This window comes from Indicator indicator, chromosome 16 (assembly GCF_027791375.1).
Source record: "Indicator indicator isolate 239-I01 chromosome 16, UM_Iind_1.1, whole genome shotgun sequence".
Taxonomy (NCBI): Eukaryota; Metazoa; Chordata; class Aves; order Piciformes; family Indicatoridae; genus Indicator; species Indicator indicator.
In genome coordinates, this window is record NC_072025.1 from 18,602,628 (window position 1) to 18,622,047 (window position 19,420).

A 19,420-nucleotide genomic window follows, 5' to 3' on the forward strand; every position below is an offset into this window, starting at 1 on the left:
AGCTTGAGGACAATGTTCAGCTGCACTATGTCCCCTCATTTCCACACTTAGACTTTTACCAACACTATTGCCAACCATGTGGAAGACAACAGGCAGACCACAGCAATGGCTTCTCCAGGGAAGGTACCATCAGAAGAGCAGAGCAAGCTCCTGAACAGTATCTGGCTCAAGGACAACCAAGTGCTCAAGCAAATCTTCCCCAGTTGAAACTCCCAGAAGTTCTGTGGCCATCTTCATTGTTTTAATTAGGAAAAAAAAAAAAAAATCAAGACACTGCTACACAAATTATCCAAGACCTTCCTGCTACTTGGATTTTAAGTTAGTTTGCTGTTTGCTGCTTTCATGTTAATGAATTTGTTTCAAGTAAAACTGGGCACAATTAGTCATGGTAGCAGTGACTCAACATCACTGGTGCAGCTAAGCTGCATCTCCCTGACAATCTTTTCTCCCACATCATCTTCAGCTTACAAACACACCACATCTTTCCTGCTACTTGTGTGTCTCATTTTAGCTTGCTGCCACTTTAAAAAAAAGCACACTAGCTTGGAGTTACATTCACAAGGATCAGCTGTTGCTAGGCACAGTTAATGTCATTTAATTTATTGGCTATTCTCACCTCTAACAAAAATCCTTAAGGATTTTCTTAAGGCAAACATCAGACTTCCCTCCATCCCTGCACTCAGGTTCTTCTCCTGCTGGTGCTTGGTGCAAATGTGGGCTTGCCTTTGCCTAATGCTGTTTTTCCTGGCATGGTTTTGGATGTGCAGTGAATCCCCTTGCCTGACTCAGTGCTTTCTGGCTTGCCATGTCACCATTAGACTTGCTTTTCAAGGTCCAAGTTACTGTTTGGGGTGGTGGCATGGGATGTTTCCAGTCACCTGGTGGTTGCTTCCACCACTAAGGTTGGAAGGCCCCTTTCCAATCCAAATCATTCCATGATTCCATGATTTGAGAGCTCTGTCTCCAATCACATAGGACAAATGCCTCCCTATTTACTGGCAGGGATGAGGTCACCTTGCTTCCATTTTGTTAAACCCTCTTTGCACTGACCCAATAAACCTGTCTTTGAAAAAGGCCAGATAACCAGTGTTGTGCCAGTCAAATTTTAATCTAGAATCTCCTCTAAATGGGTCAGCATTAAATATCAACACACAAACATTTGGCCTTTTTGGTATAAAGAACATCAGAGTCACTTGCAGCAGGCTAGGCAAAATTAACAACAGACAGCAGATGTATCACTAGAAGCAATCAAGCTTCCTTCTCATCCATTACAGCTTCTGAGATCCACACTGAGGAACACAAAGAAACTGAAGTTCTTAGGGCCAAGAAGCACCTTGAGTGTGTAATTCTTTTAATAAAAAAATCACTTCAAGGCATGACAGCCCTTTGGACTGACAGTCTTTTCAAGTAATAATCTCACATCCATTTTCATCACAGAATACAAAGGTGGGGGGGGGGAAATCAAATCACATTACAAGAAACATTTCAGCATTGCTGTTAGCCTGACCTGTACAAGTAGAATGAGAAAAACCTCCTTGTCCCCAGGCAGGAATAGAAACAAGCACAACAAAAGCCAGAAGAGCTACAGCAAGTTCCTTATGTATCCTTTCAAAGAGACTGGGTTTTTGGGAAAAACATCCAGATACTTATTTGTATAGTAAGTGAATTCAACAAATCTGAGACCTGAACACACTTCTGTTCCAGGTTTTCTGCAAAGAGGAGACTCTTCCAGGGCAGGAGCCACCTCCCTCTGTGACTCAGCAGGGCACACACAGGATTTGGTGACTACCAAGCATTACAACTCCTCCACCCATGCCAAAAGTTGAGCCTGACTCTGCATACTGGAAAGCCAACATTTAAAAAAAAAAAAAAACAACAAAAAAACATTAAAGGAAACCACTCCCATAGGGTCTTTCCCTCAGGACTTTTAATGAGCAGCTGAAAGCCTGGCAGACTCATTTCACTGAAGCACTAGGAATGCTCTGAGCTAAAGCAAAGATGCAATTGTATACAACTCCCTATAGACAAAAAGCTCACACTGATACAGGCAGCCTCTCTAAAAGGGGCTCCACTAGCAAGATATTTTATGCTTCATCACATTCACTGAAGAATCCTGAAGGAATCCCATTTCCAGAAATGGCAGTTTGACACAAAAGCCTCCTAGATGCCCTCCTACCAGTCAGTGTACTGGCTCACTGCTGCTTTCAGAGCTCAGCTGGACATTAAAACAGGGGAGCATGCCTAGCCAACACTAAAAGCCTCTAAAAATCCCCTTTCCTATTGTTTTTCAGCTTCTACCAAGCAGTGCAACATCCTCTATTCCCCACTAAGACTGAGAAGAGCCAGAGAGGCTCTTTCTAGACAGATAAGACATTTCTTGGACTTGTTTCATTTATTTGTTGGACCTGCTTGAGGAGTGAAACTCTGAAAGCAAATCTGCTAGACAAGAGAAAAGCAAACCCATCCTACTTTAAAAAGGCAGATTCAGATCAGAAATAAGGGGTATCCCCACTTTGAAGGGGGAAGAAAGAAGGCTGCTTCACTGAACTTAGGGGATGCTTCCATTAGATTAACCATCTTCAGTATCAGCAAAGCTCAAGCCTCTCCCAAGAGATACACTGCAAAAAGCAGAAGGCACAGGCCTGTCCCTACCAAGTAAGATATTTAGAACCATGTCATGGAGAGGAGAACTTTAAAAGGAAAGGGTGGAAAATCCGAGCATTCCAAAGGTTTTTAAACAAAGCCAGGTTTTATGCCAGCATTTTATTTGCATTTCACTCCAGGAAGTCTATGGAAGCCTGTCACAGTGCTGAGCTTCCAATGGCTTAAAAGCAGAGGAAGATGTTTGGATACCACTCAGATGAAAACATACACAAGGTACATATACACCCAGGAAAAACTCTACAGCAGCATAGCTGGATGGAAAAGGCTGCCAGACTAAGCTTCTGTAGAGCATGGAGGACAGTCAGAGGTCACAGAAGCTACCCAAGTACCACAATCTGAGCAAGAGGAATCATGAAAGACCTTCAGCTTTATTGCACAGCCTTTTAGCCAGCAGTTTTTGGATTAAGATGTTTTATTTTTACAGGAAAAAAGGGCGTTAAACCTAAACTGCTACTTTAAGGTCTCAAAAAAAAAGTACATACGTAGAAGGGGTTTAGAGCCACACCAGTGCTATGTTTAAGCACACAGGACATCACACTGCTTATTTTGAGACTGGCATCTCACCAACCCAAGCTTACACCATGCAGAACCTCCTGTTACCTTCCATAGGTGCTCAGAAGAGCATGCGTCAGAAGCAAACACTGAGATCATCTTGGTGCATCACGCTCTACTCCTGGCCACTGGAAGCAGCCAGTTCCTTCTCAGAACTTGAAGCATAGCAGCTATAAGGAATCAGCTGAACACTTTAGGAGATGTGGCTATGAGAAATGAAGCTTAGTCCTTGCTAGAGTCATCAGAAGCCTGGCAAAGTCCACCAGAGTTTTGTTGTCAAACTTTATCTCCAGAGGGCAGAGTGACACATCCCATCACAAGGCTGCTTACAAGGACATTATTTGCACAGCACACACAAGTCCTTGGTGCAAATCCCTCTGCCCTGTGCCAGAGCCAGTACCCAGGCCAGGATTTGGCTGGCTGCTGAGTATACAAAGCAGCAGGTAGTGTTTATACCATGTCCCAACAAGAATTTCTTGGCTGTTGCATTCACTGGAATTTGACCTTTTCATTGGATGCAACACTTGGCTTCTACACTAAATTTAGAGGTACTGTGAGGTTACAGGGATAATGTTCACAGCACCAGGCCCCACCAGAATAGCAGAAAGACAGGTGCCTTGAACTAGAGGGTTTTATTTTTTTACTTCAGAAAGTCCTACATCTTCAGAGCAGAAGCAAAGCACCCAAGAAGGCTGGCTGTATGTGCCAAGGCAGCTTGCTTAGCACCTGAGAATAATTCTATAGCCAGCAGGACCTCGGGCTTTTAGGTCTTTTCCTTCCCCAGGAAGGCTAATTTACAGGCAAATGTGCCTTGAGTTTAAATTCCTTCCAACTACAGGAACTGCTTTTTTTCCTTCACAGTCTCATTTTAGCTGATGAAAACTTCTACTGTGTGACTGGCAGCTTTTGTCTGCTATCCAGAGGTTGCTATACTCCCTGTATATCACCTTGTCTGGTTACACCTTGTCACAGATGGACAGAAAACTACTGCATTAGCTTTTATTGTGCACACAGTTTTTATCAGTGCATGCACCTGAGGTACAAGATTAAGCCAAGGAAAGGCTCTGATGATTCCACAGAAATCAATCAATTGCACCTTATCTTAAAGATAAGGCTTATGTTATTAAAGGCATCTCTTAGTGCAAAGACTCAGAGCTTGGTCATACCCTAACCACTGTCTTATGGAATTATAGGGCAGAGCTCCTTGTAGGAGAAGCCAAGCTTAGTTTTAGATACTGAGAGAAGAAATACTGGTTAAAACCTTTCTACAGTCTTATAGCATCAGCAGGTGTCACCTTGCCTACCACATAGCCCTGTGTCAGTGGGCAGCATTAAGCTCAAGGGAAGAAGTACAATAAACACACTGCATAGACCCTGACAATCTGTGCTGAGTAGCTGAGGGAATGCTGCTAGCATCAGCCAAGTGAGCCAATACAAAATGCTACAGACCATGAAGGAGGCTGCTTCCTTCACTGCATTTTGAAAGGCAATATCCTATTGGGCAACAAAAGCCTCATTTACCCTCAGACTCAAATTTCTCCATCCCCACAGTGCCACAGAACTCAGAGGAACAGCCCAAAGTCCACGCACATCACAACTGTTTGCTCAGTTACAGGGAGCACAGCTGATTAAGTGAGGAGCAGGCTCCACACCAAACTAGCTGCACAGCAGGGAAAGATCATCTATCACCAAAGCAAAACACAGCTAAGAGAACTTTATTCAAGACTAGTTCAGTTCAAGCAGTCTGAAAACATTTCCATGCCCAAAAGCTACTTCGTCTTCCAACACCTTGCTTATTTGTTCCCTTCCCCACTCCCTCAGTGAGCAGCACAGAACATTTGCAGAGTCATTCTCCCAGTCTGTCAGTGACAGAGAGAAGGCTCAAGCTAGAGCAGCTTAATTCACATAATGACATTAAAAATTAAGCAACAACACACCGAGACAAGAGAAGCAAATACAAAGAGACAGCACCTGACCAAGATGTTGCTGCTACTGCTGCAGAATACTCAAATGTTATCAGAAGGCTGATTAAAACCATACAGAGGGTTTGGAGCACTACAGCAGCCACCAGCAACTCAAGGTCTGAAGGGCTACATTGTCCACCCTCCTGCTGAGCCTGAGTGGGAGGTTAGGAACATCACAGACATCTCTGTGGACATTTTGTCCTCAGTGCTTCCAAGGATGTTCACCAAATGACTGTGCATCTGCTTATTCTGCTTAGTGCAATCTTTCATACTCACATATGCCAAATCAACACTTCACAGAACTGAGTGTTCCAGTTAAGGGACAGCCAGGCTTGAACACCCTCAGCACAATCCTCCTGGAACCTGCATGTCTATGCAAAAGCACCTTTGAAGATATAAATAAGTTTAGAAGCAGGACAAATGGTTGAACCTCCCACTAGCAGCCAGTCCTTGTCCTAGCTGACCCTTCCTGTAAGAATCCTGTACGACACTGTGACCTTGATTAGAGCTGTAGCCCAGTGAGACAGAATGGTAGGGGTTAGAAGGGACCTCTGAAGATCTAGTCCAACCCACCTGCTAAAGCAGGTTCACCTAGGGCAGGCTGCACAGGATCTTGAGAGTTCAAGTGGATTTTGAAACTCTCCAGAGAAAACTCCACAACCTCCCTGGGCAGCTTGTTCCAGTGTTATGCCACCCTCAAAGGAAAGAAGCTTCTCCTTATGTTTAAGTGAAACCTGCTGTGTTCTGGCTTGGACTCTGACCTTTGTCCCATCACAGAGCACCACTGAAGAGAGCCCAGCCCCATCCTCTTGACCCCCACCCTTTAGATATTTCTATGTATTGATAAGCTCCCCTCTCAGTCTTCTCTTTTCCAGGCTAAAGAATGATTAGCAACTAGATCAGAAACTCCAGACAGGTTTGGTGTCTGCAGGAGCTCAGTCCACATTAGTAGGGGAAATTGCCACTGCTATTTATTTTAGTCAGACTGAACCCATGATAAGGAGAAACTCAAGTACTTCTCAACAGGAGAGAAAGTGCTAGGCAACTGCACTTCTTGATCAATCTACAGATACAGATGAAAATCTTCTGTACTTTGCTAAGGGTGCCACTTCCCTCCACTGCTGTTACCTCCAACACAAAACAGGCAGGAAGATGTTTCAAGCACCTGGTTTCTACAGAACTGCCTCACAAAGCATTTCAATTACTGCTGCCTGATACTGGCAGGGCAAGGCTGGCACTCAGAGACAATGTTTATTATCCAGTCAACTGATACAGCTGGAGAAAAGACAAACCCTTGGGCACACAAGAGGCTAAGATAGCTGCCTGACTAGGTTAGGGCACGTGTTGGCCCACGTGTGCATGTGAGACTTCTCCATAATGGCAGACTGCCTTTGAACAGTGAAACCAAATCAATTGTTTGGTACTGAACTGCATCAGCTGAGTTCAATCAGATTTAACTGCATAAGTTTAATCTTTGCAAGCTGAAGAAGGACAAATACTTGCCCAGAAGTTCAGCTCATCTACATCAGCATATGCTGAGAACAGCAATTCAGAACTGTAACACATGACAGAATGTGATGTTCCAGAGAAACTCAAGAAAGTGTAGATGAAGACTCCAATATACTGTCAGAACTATGATGATTTAGGTTTTTGCTAGTTCCAGGCTAGTGTCTGCACCTTTCAACAAGGGCTACAAGCACCAAGGACTCCAGCATGTGCACTCCTAACAGAGACTCTGCTAAACTCTGTTCTTCAAATCCAAGTTCTGGCACTGCCAGAGCTGGAAGCATGAAAAAGTAAGGATGAAGAGGTTGAAGATACAAAACAAGAAAAGGGAATAAGAGGGCAATGTGAATCCAGCAGCACCCAGCACATTTCCATCACTGTGTGAAGTTCAGGTCTGAATCAGTGCTCCAAGGGCACCATTTTCTATAACAAATCAAGTTACATCCAGAAGTACAGCTGGAACTTAGTAGATTTGGGTAGCTTCTCCATGTGGCTGTCTAAATGACAATTGATGTAATTCTGCCACCTTCCCTTCCCAACACCACATCCCAGAACAGTGACTATTTGAGCATGTTAATCTCTAGGTTTTCACATGACCAGTTTAGTAATGCAGCTTTATGAAACACTAAGAGCCTAAGCTGCTGTTCCTTCCCTGAAAAAGAAAATGTAGCTTTTACAAGCAGAGTAGAACAAATTAATTTTTAAGTTTAACTTCTTCAGAAGCACTTCTGCAATATGGGAAGTTTTATCCCCAACCTCCACATCTTTTCCACCCCATAAAAGGCAACCTGGCACAATCTTCAATCAGTCTCAAGATCTGTGCTGCTAACTCACCCAGTAACAGAGAAGGCCCCCCATGCAAGAACTGAAATATGACTATTTTTAAGAATAAAACAGGGGAATAAGAACCCAAACTCTTTGTTTTTAGTATTCTTCCTGGTTTTACTCTTGACCTTGAGACTGAAATAAATGAATAGTTTAGAATAATAAATTAAATAGGCTAGAAATAAATGAATAGGCTAGAATAGTAGGAAAGGCTGCATGCCCACTGCTCCATGAAGAGACAAGAGAATGTATTCAAACTTCTGTTGTGATATGAGGACTAAGCAAACATCTATGAGAAGGTGAAGTAAGCGAACCTTGCAAGAAAAGATAACAGAACAACCAAAACCTGGTTGTCAATAACAAAACTCCCTGCACAGGAAAATAAACATTATCGATATCTGAAAAACAGATATCAGGAATGCAGACAGATGAACTCTGTGTTCTATGAACACCATATCAGTGGTGACTACAACTTCTCATGCTGAGCAATACTAGAAACATGGATGAGCATGATAATCACTGATAAGTGAGGTATGCAAGAGGAACACACTCTACCACTTAACTGATTAATATGCCACAGATATTTCTTACAGAGGGAGGCACCAGTGGTGTGGAAGCTGAGTAACAATCTGTAAAAGGCAGACAGGAATCTTCAGTAATTGCCACACTGTGACAATCATACATCAACAATAAGAGGAAGTCGTTATGAATTCTCTGAAGAGACCTGCAAGAGAATGCAATTACAGAATGCAATCCCTCCAGCCATAACTGTGGGAATAAAGCAGCTGCAAATACACCTCTTTAAAAAAAAAAAAATTAGTGTTAGGTGAAGATATCACCATCTATAATACATCAACCACAACAGATGCAAAAATAGCACAGGATGGGTAAATACAAGACATGAATGAAGTGGACAGAGTCCTATCACACAGGCTGACAAGCAGGTATACAACACACATCAACTAAAGTTAAGCCAAAAGTTCTTGCAAAATGGTAACAGCCGTGTCAGGCCCTAGAAGCACGAGTGACGGTAAAAAGCCTCATTTAGAGGGCACCGAGTGACCTTACATCAGACAGCTCACCTGGGCCTAACGCACACAAGCGCCATCCCCTCAGGACCTGCTCCCGAGCAGTCCACGCCTGCTTCCCCCTTCAGCCTTTCATCCCCTGTAAGCACAGGCTGCTCACATCACCACTGCTCTCGCCCTGTACAGCCTCACACCTCCACGAAGCGATGGGGAAGGCCGCCGCCACTCCGCCGGTAGCTCGGACCTTCCACGCCCAGCAAGAAGCGAGAGAAGAGAGGCACCGGGAGGGGACAGGGCCGTAGGTCACCACAGCCAGGCCTGGACGAACCCCACCGCAAGGCTACCTCTACCTTCCCTCAAGGAAATAAATATCTAAGGCAAGCCTGCTGCAGAAAGCGAACAGAAAGCAGGCGGCTGGGCAGGCACCGGGAGCCTGAGACCAAAGCCAGAGAAGCACCTCTGGAGTGCCCAACGCCTGACAGACCCGGCTGCTGAGGCTCCGCGCTCCTCCAGGCCGCGTTCCGCTGAAAGGCAGCGAAGGACGGAGACCGGTAGGTTGACTTGCCCAGCCACCGCCCCTCAGCCTTACGCGATGGAACTCCCGGCCCGCCGCCGCCTCACCTGCGGGCCCAGCCAAGAGGAACAGACACGGCCCCGGCCTCCGCCGCTTCCACCCGTCTGCTCCGGCCCCGCTACTCTCGGCCCCTTAGCAGCCGACCCCGCCCTCGCCCTCCCATTGGCCTTGCCGCCGTGCCGCTCCCGCCCAAGCCACGCACGGATTGGCTGACAGGCGAGCTGAGGGTGAGGGCGTGCCCTGGCCGGGCTGCGCGAACGTCATTGGCTGGAAGAGAGGGAGCGGGGCGGGATAACGCGGTTCTGATGGCTCAGGTGCACGTCAGTCAGGCAGGGGGCGGTGATTAGCTTCCGCGGGCGGGACTGCCTCTGCCTGTGGGAAGCTGCGGCTGGCGCCGCCATCGTAGAGCGGGAGGTGCTTTGTAAAATAGCAGTTTGGCTGCGGGTCACTGCCTGCTGCTGGAGGCGACACCTTAGTCCAAGGGGAGACAGTCAGGGGAGCTGCTCCAGCTGAAGTGCATGTTCGTCCCTCACTGACTTGGGGCTCTGTGGTCTGGGACGGATGGAGCAAAAACATCACCAGGAAGATGCAAAGTGTTGCTAGTCCATCTGAGTGCTGTCAGGTGCTGAGTGCTGGTTACGTAATCAGAGACTCAAAGAACGGTTTGAGTTGGAAAGGACTGTAAACTTCCAACCCCTGCTGTGGGCTAGATCAGGTTGTGCAAAGCCTCATCCAGCCTGTCCTTGAACACTTCCAGGGATGGGGCACCCACGACCTCCCTGGGCAACCTGTTCCAGTGCCTCACCTCTCTCACACTAAAGAATTTCTTACTAATATCTAAATCTACCCTCTTACAGTTTAAAAGTGTTGCCTCTTGTCCTATCACTATAGTCCCTGATATAATAGTCTGTTCCCCATCTTCCCTGTAGACCCACTTTAAGTACTGGAACATCGCCCTGAGATCTCCCCCAGAGCCTTCTCCAAGCTGAACAGCCCTGACTCTCTCAGCCAGTCCTTGCACAGGATGTTGCATTGCAACAAAAAAATCACTTAGGAGCAGTGCTTTTAAAATGGTGTCTGGGCCTTCAACATGCTGGGTTTGATTCCCCTGGGTCTCCAGCCACCTCTGTGCAGCAAACGTGGCACCAGGATGCAAACTGAGACCACCTCCTGGGGTCTCAGGAGTGAAGGGGTCTTCCCCAGGACCCTCTGAGGCACACAAGCACCAGTCCAGTTTCCCCCCAGCAATGGGATGTGTGACAGGGACAGCAAAATCCACTCAGAGGCAGACGGAGCCTGCCACGTCTGGAAGGCACTGAAGGAAAAGAGATAATAAAAATAAAGAAATGCCTGCAATGCGATGTTTATAAACCTGCTTTTTTTGTAGCCTCCCATAAAGGGCAACATGTTACGTTGCTACTAACATCAACAGTTCCTAGCTGTGTTGCTTTATATAACTAACTGGATGGAAAAATCCTTTCCCTGATTTCAGGCATTTTGTTTCCTTTGTTTACTGGGAGTTGGAGCTTCCTACGTAGAGAGAGAGAGAGTGAGAGAGAGAGCTTTCAAGGAGCAAGTCACATTTTCCAGAGAGTTGTGTATCTGGAGAGATGACTAACTGCTGGAGACTGAGTCATAGTGAAGGAGGGAGCTCTGAGGAATGGCAGAGCAGGGACTGCTGGCATGATGGTAGCAGAGCAGGGACTGCTGGCATGATGGTGGCAGAACAGAAATGGCAGCAGCCTCACAGTGAGCGCTCTGCTTTCCTTGCTTGCTGGAGATGAGATTCCACACCACTGAGGCAAAGGAAAGCTGGATTCCTTGTCATCAGATTTAAATTAACCTTGGGAAATATACCCAGGCTTTATGGTGGTTGCTAAACTTGTCAGAGTCAGCTGGGCTGAGGTTTGTTATGTCTGAAGGCAGCTGAGTTATGCTTGTGATCAGGCTATGAGGTAGGCTTGGTAGATAAACTTCCGGTATCGGTCTCATAAGTATTTGAAGAATGTGTTTGAGTTTGATTACAGAAAATTGCAGTCCAATTGATACCAGGTGTACCTTGCTTCCTCACCATCGATCCAGGCAGGAAAACACAGATCCAGGCAGGAAAACATGCCAGGAATGGGAATTGAGACTCCAGGCAAAACTTTTAAGACCTTGAGGCTGTTGGGAGATTCCTCTGACCTAAGAGAAGCTCAGCTATTAGAAGAGACTTTCCTTAAGCACCTCGTCACAAGGCAAGCAAACCAAACTCTGAGCTGCCCACTCCTTGCTGAGGAGAAGTGAAACAGAGAGGCCTTTTATACCAGGGGTGCTCAAACGTATCAGTGAGGAACGAATGCTGAGAACTGTAGGAGACTGACACTGAGGAGGTGGCAGCACAAATTCACAGGTGGCTGTGGCAGTGGGAGCCCAACTCCTGAGCTGTGCTTAACTGCAAGAAGAAGGGATGTGGTGGAAAAGATGTGGTGCTTCCAGAAGGGGGAGGAAGAACTGGTGCAAGTCAGTTGGCATTTCTCTCTGGTCAGTGGTGGGGATTCCAGCAGCACCTTCTGGTGTGAGAGCAGAGATGGCTGGGAGGGAGCAAGTGTGTTTCATGACAACCAACCTGGCTTTGGGCTGTTAAAACAGCCTGCGAGCTGTGGCTTGCAGAGGAAGCTGCCCTCCCTCTGAGCACAGGGAGCTGGAGTTGCCATGGCTGAGCCGGGTGATGATGAGCACCAGGGGGCCGGCTGGCACTGGCAGCGGTGTGTGCACAAGGTGGAGCCAGGCACACAGCCAGGAGCCAGGCTGCACCACTCACAGCTCATGCTCAGGAAATGCCATCTGAGCAGCAGCCCAAACCATCTTGTAAAAGAAGGGTGCGGGGGGGGGAGCAGAGCTTCACTCCTAGCTTTGTAGGGAGGGATTTGGCAGCTCCAGCCCAGCAGATGCTTCAATCTGATGTCGCTGCAGAGAAGTGGGATGGGGGTGTCCAGGAAGACCCTAATGCTTTGAAGACAGCAGAATCCCTCTTGGCGTAGTGTGGCTACCATGAAAGAGGCCGGATGTATGTGCTGGAAACTGTGAAAAGCAGACAGCTCTGCCTTGTGCCTTGGGCAGACACCAACCTCTCTGTACGCTGAAGACCAACAAAGGCTGATGTCAATTTCACCTTTTAAAACCCAGCAGCTGGAAGGACAACTCAGTGTGGTTCTGAGGCAGCCTGAGGCACCTCCGTGTAACGCCGTGGTCACAGTCACCTTTTGTTCGTCACAAGCCTCTCTCTTGGCTGTTGCTGCTGCAAGTTGCTTCAACTCTTTCTGCTTCATTTCCCCCTGGCCCAGCTTTTCTCCTGCTCAGCAAACTCTCTGCGTGCTGAAGGACACCTGGAGACTTTGCACCTCTGAGGAAGCCTTTTTGCTGGTGGAAACACTGAGATGTTGATCTCTAGCAGTGTAGCAGGAGCAAAATGGAAAACATCTCTTCTGACAGGGGTTGATAGCCAGCTGCAAAATAAGTGAAGTGCCTGTCAGTGACATGTGAGCACAAAGAAGGCTTTGCAGATGGAAATGGCTTGCCTGCTCTCTACCTTCCCTGCAGTGCCAGCCAGGCACTGGCTCGTGGGCTGCAGAGCTGTGCTGTTTGAGAGCCTGGGGGATCTGGATGCTCTCTGGGCTCTTACCTGCTTTCTGAAAATGGTGTCTAAAAGCATAATGGGCACTTTGCAGCTCTCTAAATAGAGCAGCCTCTGTCCTGAGTCGCTGACAACGTCAGGAGAGAAGTGCCACGGGTGGGGGAACAGCTGCATGGCACAAAGCAGCCGGGGAGGTGGCACGTGGCCCACCTGCTCTGTATTTTTCCATCACATTTTCATTCAGCTGCTCTTTGCCAACTTCCAGCTCTGTCACCCTCCTCAAAAGCTTCTGCCCTGGGTTTATTTAGCATGCTATTTATTTCCTAATTATAGAACTCATCTGACTAACCTCAGCCCTCCAGGGTTACTGCTCTCCACCTTTTTGTCTGCTGTAGACCAGAGACTCTGGTCTTTTCTTATGGCTGAAGGCATAAGAAGAAGTTGCTAGAGTCTTCTGACTTTTTTTTTCCTTTTTTTTTTTCCTTTCTTTCATTGTTGATTTGTTTGTGTGGGTTTTTTTCCCTTTGTTTTGTCTTATTTTGTTTTGTTTTTTCCCCCTGTTCTTCTACCAAATCCCAGAGGGCTCTGCTAATCCAGGGAGCTCCACTCATCGTTCCAGAGCAGATGGATTATTGCATTCCAAAATCTTTAGTCCAAATGAACTGAGCCACTTCACCAGGCTGTGCTCCACCACTTCTGTCCACGAATTCCCAACAGCCAACTCACTCCTTTTACCCCACATCCAGCCACAGCTGCTGGCTGGAGGAAGAGGTTTTGAAAACCACTTCCCACCGTCCTCAGCACTATTGGGGTTGCTTCTGGATGCTCTGGCACACACAAGAGGATTCAGTGCTCTAGGGGAAGGGTCTGTCTGTATCTCTGTATGCCACAACACTCCTGTGTTTTCCAGGGAGTCTGATTAGTGAAATTCCTACCTCCTGCACCAAAAGCTGTCAGGCTGAGCAGATCCATTCGCTGCAACCCCCTCCAATGTTATCTCTGTTTGCTCGCAGCCATTTCTCCCCTTTGTCACACATATTGGTAAATCAAGACATAGCTGCAGGAGCCAAGCAGTGCTTTGGTGTCCCTGTCCCTAAAGCCATCTGCACAAGCAGAGGAGCTCTGTGCAGGGCAGACTGCGTGAGAGCAGCAGGTAATTGTCAGGCAGTGAGAGCAGGGAGAGGAGGTGTCTCTGGTAGAAAGCAGGGTGGATTGCAACAAATGAATGTAGTAAAACCCGGAGGATGTATGAGCTTTTCCTGGAGTGATTCCAAGATGTCACACTGAATAAAGGAAACTATTTGTCTTCTGCTTAATTCTGAGTGGTCTGCCTGACATTTGCCATTATGCTGTGTTCCTGAGGTTGGAGTTTGGGAAGGCTATGATTATCCAGCCTCAGAAAGCCAGGGAGAGAGACTGCTAAAGCAATTGGTTTCTTTTTCAGTGGCTGCTGAAACACTTTCTCTGGAAAAGATGCCACAGAAGTAGTGGTGCATGAGCAGGAGGAAGGGTTGCAGCCCTGCAAACTGAAAGGCTTAGTGAGCTGAACAGTGGGATTATCAGCCCCCTGTACAAATCCACATGTTAGTATTGCCTCAGGAATGGGGAAGGGACTCTTCCTGGACAGAAATATTTATGGAAACAAAATGAGCGGAGGCGGAAGCTGTTGCCTTATACCAAAATAGTGGGAATTGGGATAGGGCTGGGAGGTAGGGAGCACACAGCTGTGTTTGGATGAGGGTGAGTATGAGGGAAATGGTTGCTGTTGGGATTTGGAGGAAAGGATGATGGTGTTAGGGTGCAGAGAGAGTGAGTTCTGTTTCCTGGAGGTGTAGAAGGAACGCAGGGGTAGGAGGAAACAGGCTTGATGCTGATGTGGGAAGGTGAGTTGTGGGTGAGGCTGGGGAGGACCATGGGAATATGGTTTGAAGGGTAGGCAGGTGGGGAGGAGGCAGCAAGGAGCAGTGGGATGGCTGGGATGAAGGGATAATTCAGAGCATACCCATCTGCTGGATGCTCTCCTGGAGACACAAGCAACCACAGCCAAGTGGGGAAGGGCTGCTGCCAGGCCCAGAGGCAAGCTGGGGGTGACCACCCTCTTCCATGCACAAGGACCTGGCAGGCTACAGATCAGCCTCCCAAGAAAACACAGCAGCTGCAGAGCTGTCACTGACCCCACACCACTCCCCCAGCTCACTCTGGGCTCCCCCTTGCAAAGCTGGTGTCTCAGCCTTTTGGAAGTGGCCTGATTTCCCACATCTGCTCAGAACAGACCAGCTTTAAGATCCCTATCCCTGAAGTTCCCATTAAATCCATCCTTGGATTTGTCAGTAATGCCACAGAAGGATGTTGCTGAAGTTACACAGGGCTGGACATGTAGACAGTGTTGCAGGCCTGGGAGGGCAAATGGCTGAATGATGGTGGTGGAGGTCTTTCTGGTCCTTCTAGGTGAGAGAAGAGCTGCTGCCCCGGTGGAGGCTAGAGGGTGCTGTGCTGCAGGGAATGGGTGTCCTCCTCCTTCCTCGCCCAGCATCCCTTCAAAGGCAGGTAGGGATTTGCAGGAAACGCTGTCTCTGAGCTGAGATGAAGACCAAGGTGCTGACTGTAGCTACTGACAACCCTCAAGGCTTTTCCAGACTAAAATACCAGTCCCATCTAGCTCGTTGGTTAGCACCAGAAGGAGAAAGGTTGGCTTTCCTCAGATGGGTGACAAAACAAAAAGGAGGTGACAGAGGCAGGAGCAGGGAAAAGGAATGAGAAAATGAGGAACAGATCAGAGGATAAGGAAGGTGAGCAGAACCAAACCGGAGAATAGAAGAAAGATAATGGAAGAATAAAGAAAGAAAATAGAAGATGGAGGATCACATCAGCTGCTGTGTCCAATTAAGAGCTTCAGACCTGCCGCATGATGAAAAGGGAGATTTGCTTGGGAGAAAAACGAAGGAGTACTTCTCACTTGCAGTGGCTGAGGCTGGGAAGCCCACAGATGGTGGGGCAGGATCCAGCTGTTTACCCAGCTGAAGTGTGGCTAATCCTGAGTCCAGCAAAGAGCAGAGCTGAGGACATACAGAACAGGCAAGGAGGGGCAAGGAAGACAGGGCTGTGTTTGTACAGCGCCTGACAGGCAGCTGCAAGACCAGGCAAAACCATGACATGCTCCCAAACAAGCAGCTCCCTGAGGAGATGGCTGCTCCCTGGCAAGCCTGCCAGCTAACCACAGGCAGCCAGAAGGAACGTGCCTCCTCTACAAGGCTGCACATGCCCTGCAAAACACAGCCCTGCCACCCAGGAGCTGTGGTTGTGGGGTCACTGTCCTCACCGCTGGCAAATGTTCTCTGCCTGGCTGCCTGTGGCAAGGGAAGCGAAGGCGCAGGCGTTAGCTAGAAGGGGAGGAATCTCAGGTAGATGTTTGCTTGCATAACCAGGTCTTACAGAATCAGGCAGTGCTAGGATTGTGTCCCTTGGAAAAGACCTCTAAGATCAGTTTCAAGGCCCAGCTTGACAGGCCTGCTGGGCAATCTCATTTAAACTCTATTCTTACCCTGAAATGTTGGGCTGGATGATCCTTGAGGTCCCTCTGACCTGGTGTTCTATGAATCCATGAATCTGTGAATCCAACTGTCAACCTAACACCACCATGGCCACTAAACCATGGCCCCAAGTGCCAGCTCTGGGGATGATGACTCCACTACCTCCCTGGGCAGCCTCTTCCAATCCCTGACCAATTCTTCCTACTCTCGAACCTAAACCTTCCCTGGCACAATTTCAGGTCATTTCCTCTCCTTCTGTCATCTGATACTAGGGAGAAGAGACCAAGCTCCACCTCACTCCAACCCTCTTTCAGGGGGTTGTAGAGAGCAATGAGATCTTCCCTCAGCTCCTCTTCTCCAGGCTAAACAACCCCAGTTCCCTCAGCTGCTCCTCATAAGACTTCTCCTCTAGAAGAAGAGACAACCTACCAAAAGTGTAGAAGAGGCAAATGTGACAAAGGAGGAGGAAGACTGCAGAGAAGCCCCATTTCACCTATCTCTAGGTCACGGGGATGTTGTGGTGTCCTTTCAGGTGAGCAGCCTCTGCACAGTGCAATCTGCCCATGAAGGTCACAGAAGTGAGCCACATCAGGTCTTGGTGCAGGTGGCCTTCCTTCTTTTACACCTCAAAACTGAGGTGGGGTAGCAAGGACTGGAAGGAAGCAACCTAAACTGGACACAAATTACCACATAAGCCACTAGAACTGCCCTGGCCCCACCACAAGCACTGAAGGAGGTGCTGGGTCTGCATCTGTAGGTCCTTGAGGATCATCTCCAGGAGGCACAACAAATCTGGCCTAGAACGTGGATCAAAGGGAATGCTCTGAGGAGGATGCAAAGTTCCATTAGGAGCTAAAAGGGCCTGTGAAACCCACATGTCTTCATTTACTGTATCTACTCTAGATGTCTCCAATGAAAGCCACTCATTTTACTGCTGGGGCAGCAGCCCATTGCCACCTGGGGATGGGCCAGCTGGGGACTCAGCACTGGAGCTGGGGCTGTCTAACTCAAGAGCCACCAGAAGGACAAGGCATAGGTGGGATTTGCATCCAGAATCCACAGAGCTATGCAGCAAGACAAGGAGGTGAGAGGGACCAGTGAGATGCAAAAATGCCTGAAGGAGGGGTGATGGCAGAAGGCAAATTATAATAAAGGCTCTGGCAGAGGCTGGACAGGATAATTGGTGTGATGGGAGATCCCACTGAGAAGCAGGAGTGGTTGCAGAGGACATGTGGGCTATGACTAAGAAAATGGATGGCTTAAAAACAAGTTAGTGTGAACCTCCCAGCAGTGAAGGAGAAACAGTTGGGAGACTTTATAAGGGTCTGATACAAAACTAAACTTCAGGAAATCTCCTTTGGAGGAAATGTGTGAAGCAACCATCCCCTGCCCCTCAGGATAATCTTGTTCCTGCTAAGGAGGTCTTCACCGTTCCAAACGTTGTGTGTGGAAACTGGATGGGGCTGTCTGTGGATGTGCAGATCATTAGCTGGCTCCCTGCCCTGCAGCTGTTGTTGCTGCTGAGACAAGAGGTAGCACAGCCCCAGGCAGGGCACAGGGGGAGGATGCAGCCACCCCAGCAGTCCCACTGTGTCCCCTCCTCTGGCCTTGAGTCCCCTTGGGCCAGCCCCTTAGGGCTGGCTACGTGAGCTCCTCCATGGCTGGTCTGGACACCCTGACTGGGCAGCAGTCCTGCTTGGGCCATGTCTGTGACTCTCCCAGATGGGTTTCATTGAGGACATGTCTGGCTTGGAGCTTGTTTTCATTTCCTTTTGAGGAAAGGAGGAATGATGGGAGAGCAGTAACTGAGTGGCTGAGCTGGCTCCCCTGGACACGGCCTGTGGTGCCAAACGAGCTGCTGCTGCGGTTTCCACTGTGGTTCTGGAGGCTGCAGCCCAAGGGGCAGGAAGCAGTGGAGCTTCAACTGCAGGATCCATCCAAGATGAAAGACAGATTGAATCATAATGGGGAGGCTCTGATAGGTATTGGGGTGAGGGGGATGGATAGCTCTTTGCCAGCACAGGAGCTCCTGCAGCAGTTCCAGCTGAAGGTTCTGAGCACCAGGAGCTTCCCCTCAGAGCACAGGTCCTGCAGAAGCCAACATCCTGCATCAGTGACCACCAGCACCACACACAGGGGCACAACTGACTCTGGGTGGCTTCCAAAAGCCACTTTGGGCTGCAGGAAGCAAGGGAATATGGATCTGTCATTGAGGTGTGATCACCCTGGATGCCCCCACAGGGCTGGGCAGAGAGAAAGGAAAGTGTGCAGGGACCTGTGCTTTCCTGCTACAGCCAGCCATAGATGTGGCTACTGAAGTGTGTCTCAAAAGGCCCCAAAAATGCCTCCCTTCAGAAAGAAACAAATCCCAGAGCAGTAGCAGGTCTCCCCTTGTGGGCCAGGCTCTGGAGGATCAGAGGAAGTGGGAGGCACGGAGAGGGTGGGACGGGCAGAGTTCAAACCTTCTCATTATGCTCCGAGATACACAGATCAAAAAGCAACTTCACAAATTAATCAGGCCCCCGCCTGGGCAGAGCCTCTCCCACACACAGCTGGGCGGGAGGGGAGCGTGCAGCAAACTGCCTCTTCCTCACCAGCCGGTAAGACAGGTTCTGGGCTCCTTTGCAAACCCTGTGGCCCAGCTCGTTAGAGCTCATTACTGTTGTTACATATTCATATAGCATTAGTGCCATCAGGCCCCTGATGCCTTTCATCCGCCTGCAAACCTGCCTTGAGCCCTGCAAGTCTTGAAGGCTCTTCCATCAAGTGTATTCCAGAAGCACAGACAGCGAGCTGATGGCTTGAGTGAAGGAGGTGTCTTGTGAGGCTGATAACAGGATGAGGACCCATCCCGTGCCACAGTAAACGTGGGTTATCGGAGGAACCTGGGTGATAAAGTTATCAAGCACACAGTTTAGTGCTTTGTGTCAAGGCAGGAGCTTGCCAAGAGCTTCCTGCAAAGGAACAAAAGAGCCGGAGCTTATCTGCCCCTGGCATCTGCTGGGTGCTCCTGCGCGGTCAGGCTGCTCGCTGCTAATCCAGGAGCGGTTTCGATTGCGCTGCGCAGCGCGCCGCAGCGTGCCAGCTCCTGTCACTGGGTGGCCAGCCAACAGAGAGGGACAAGGTGAGTCTGGGAAGTGGGATCTGCTCCATACTTCCTG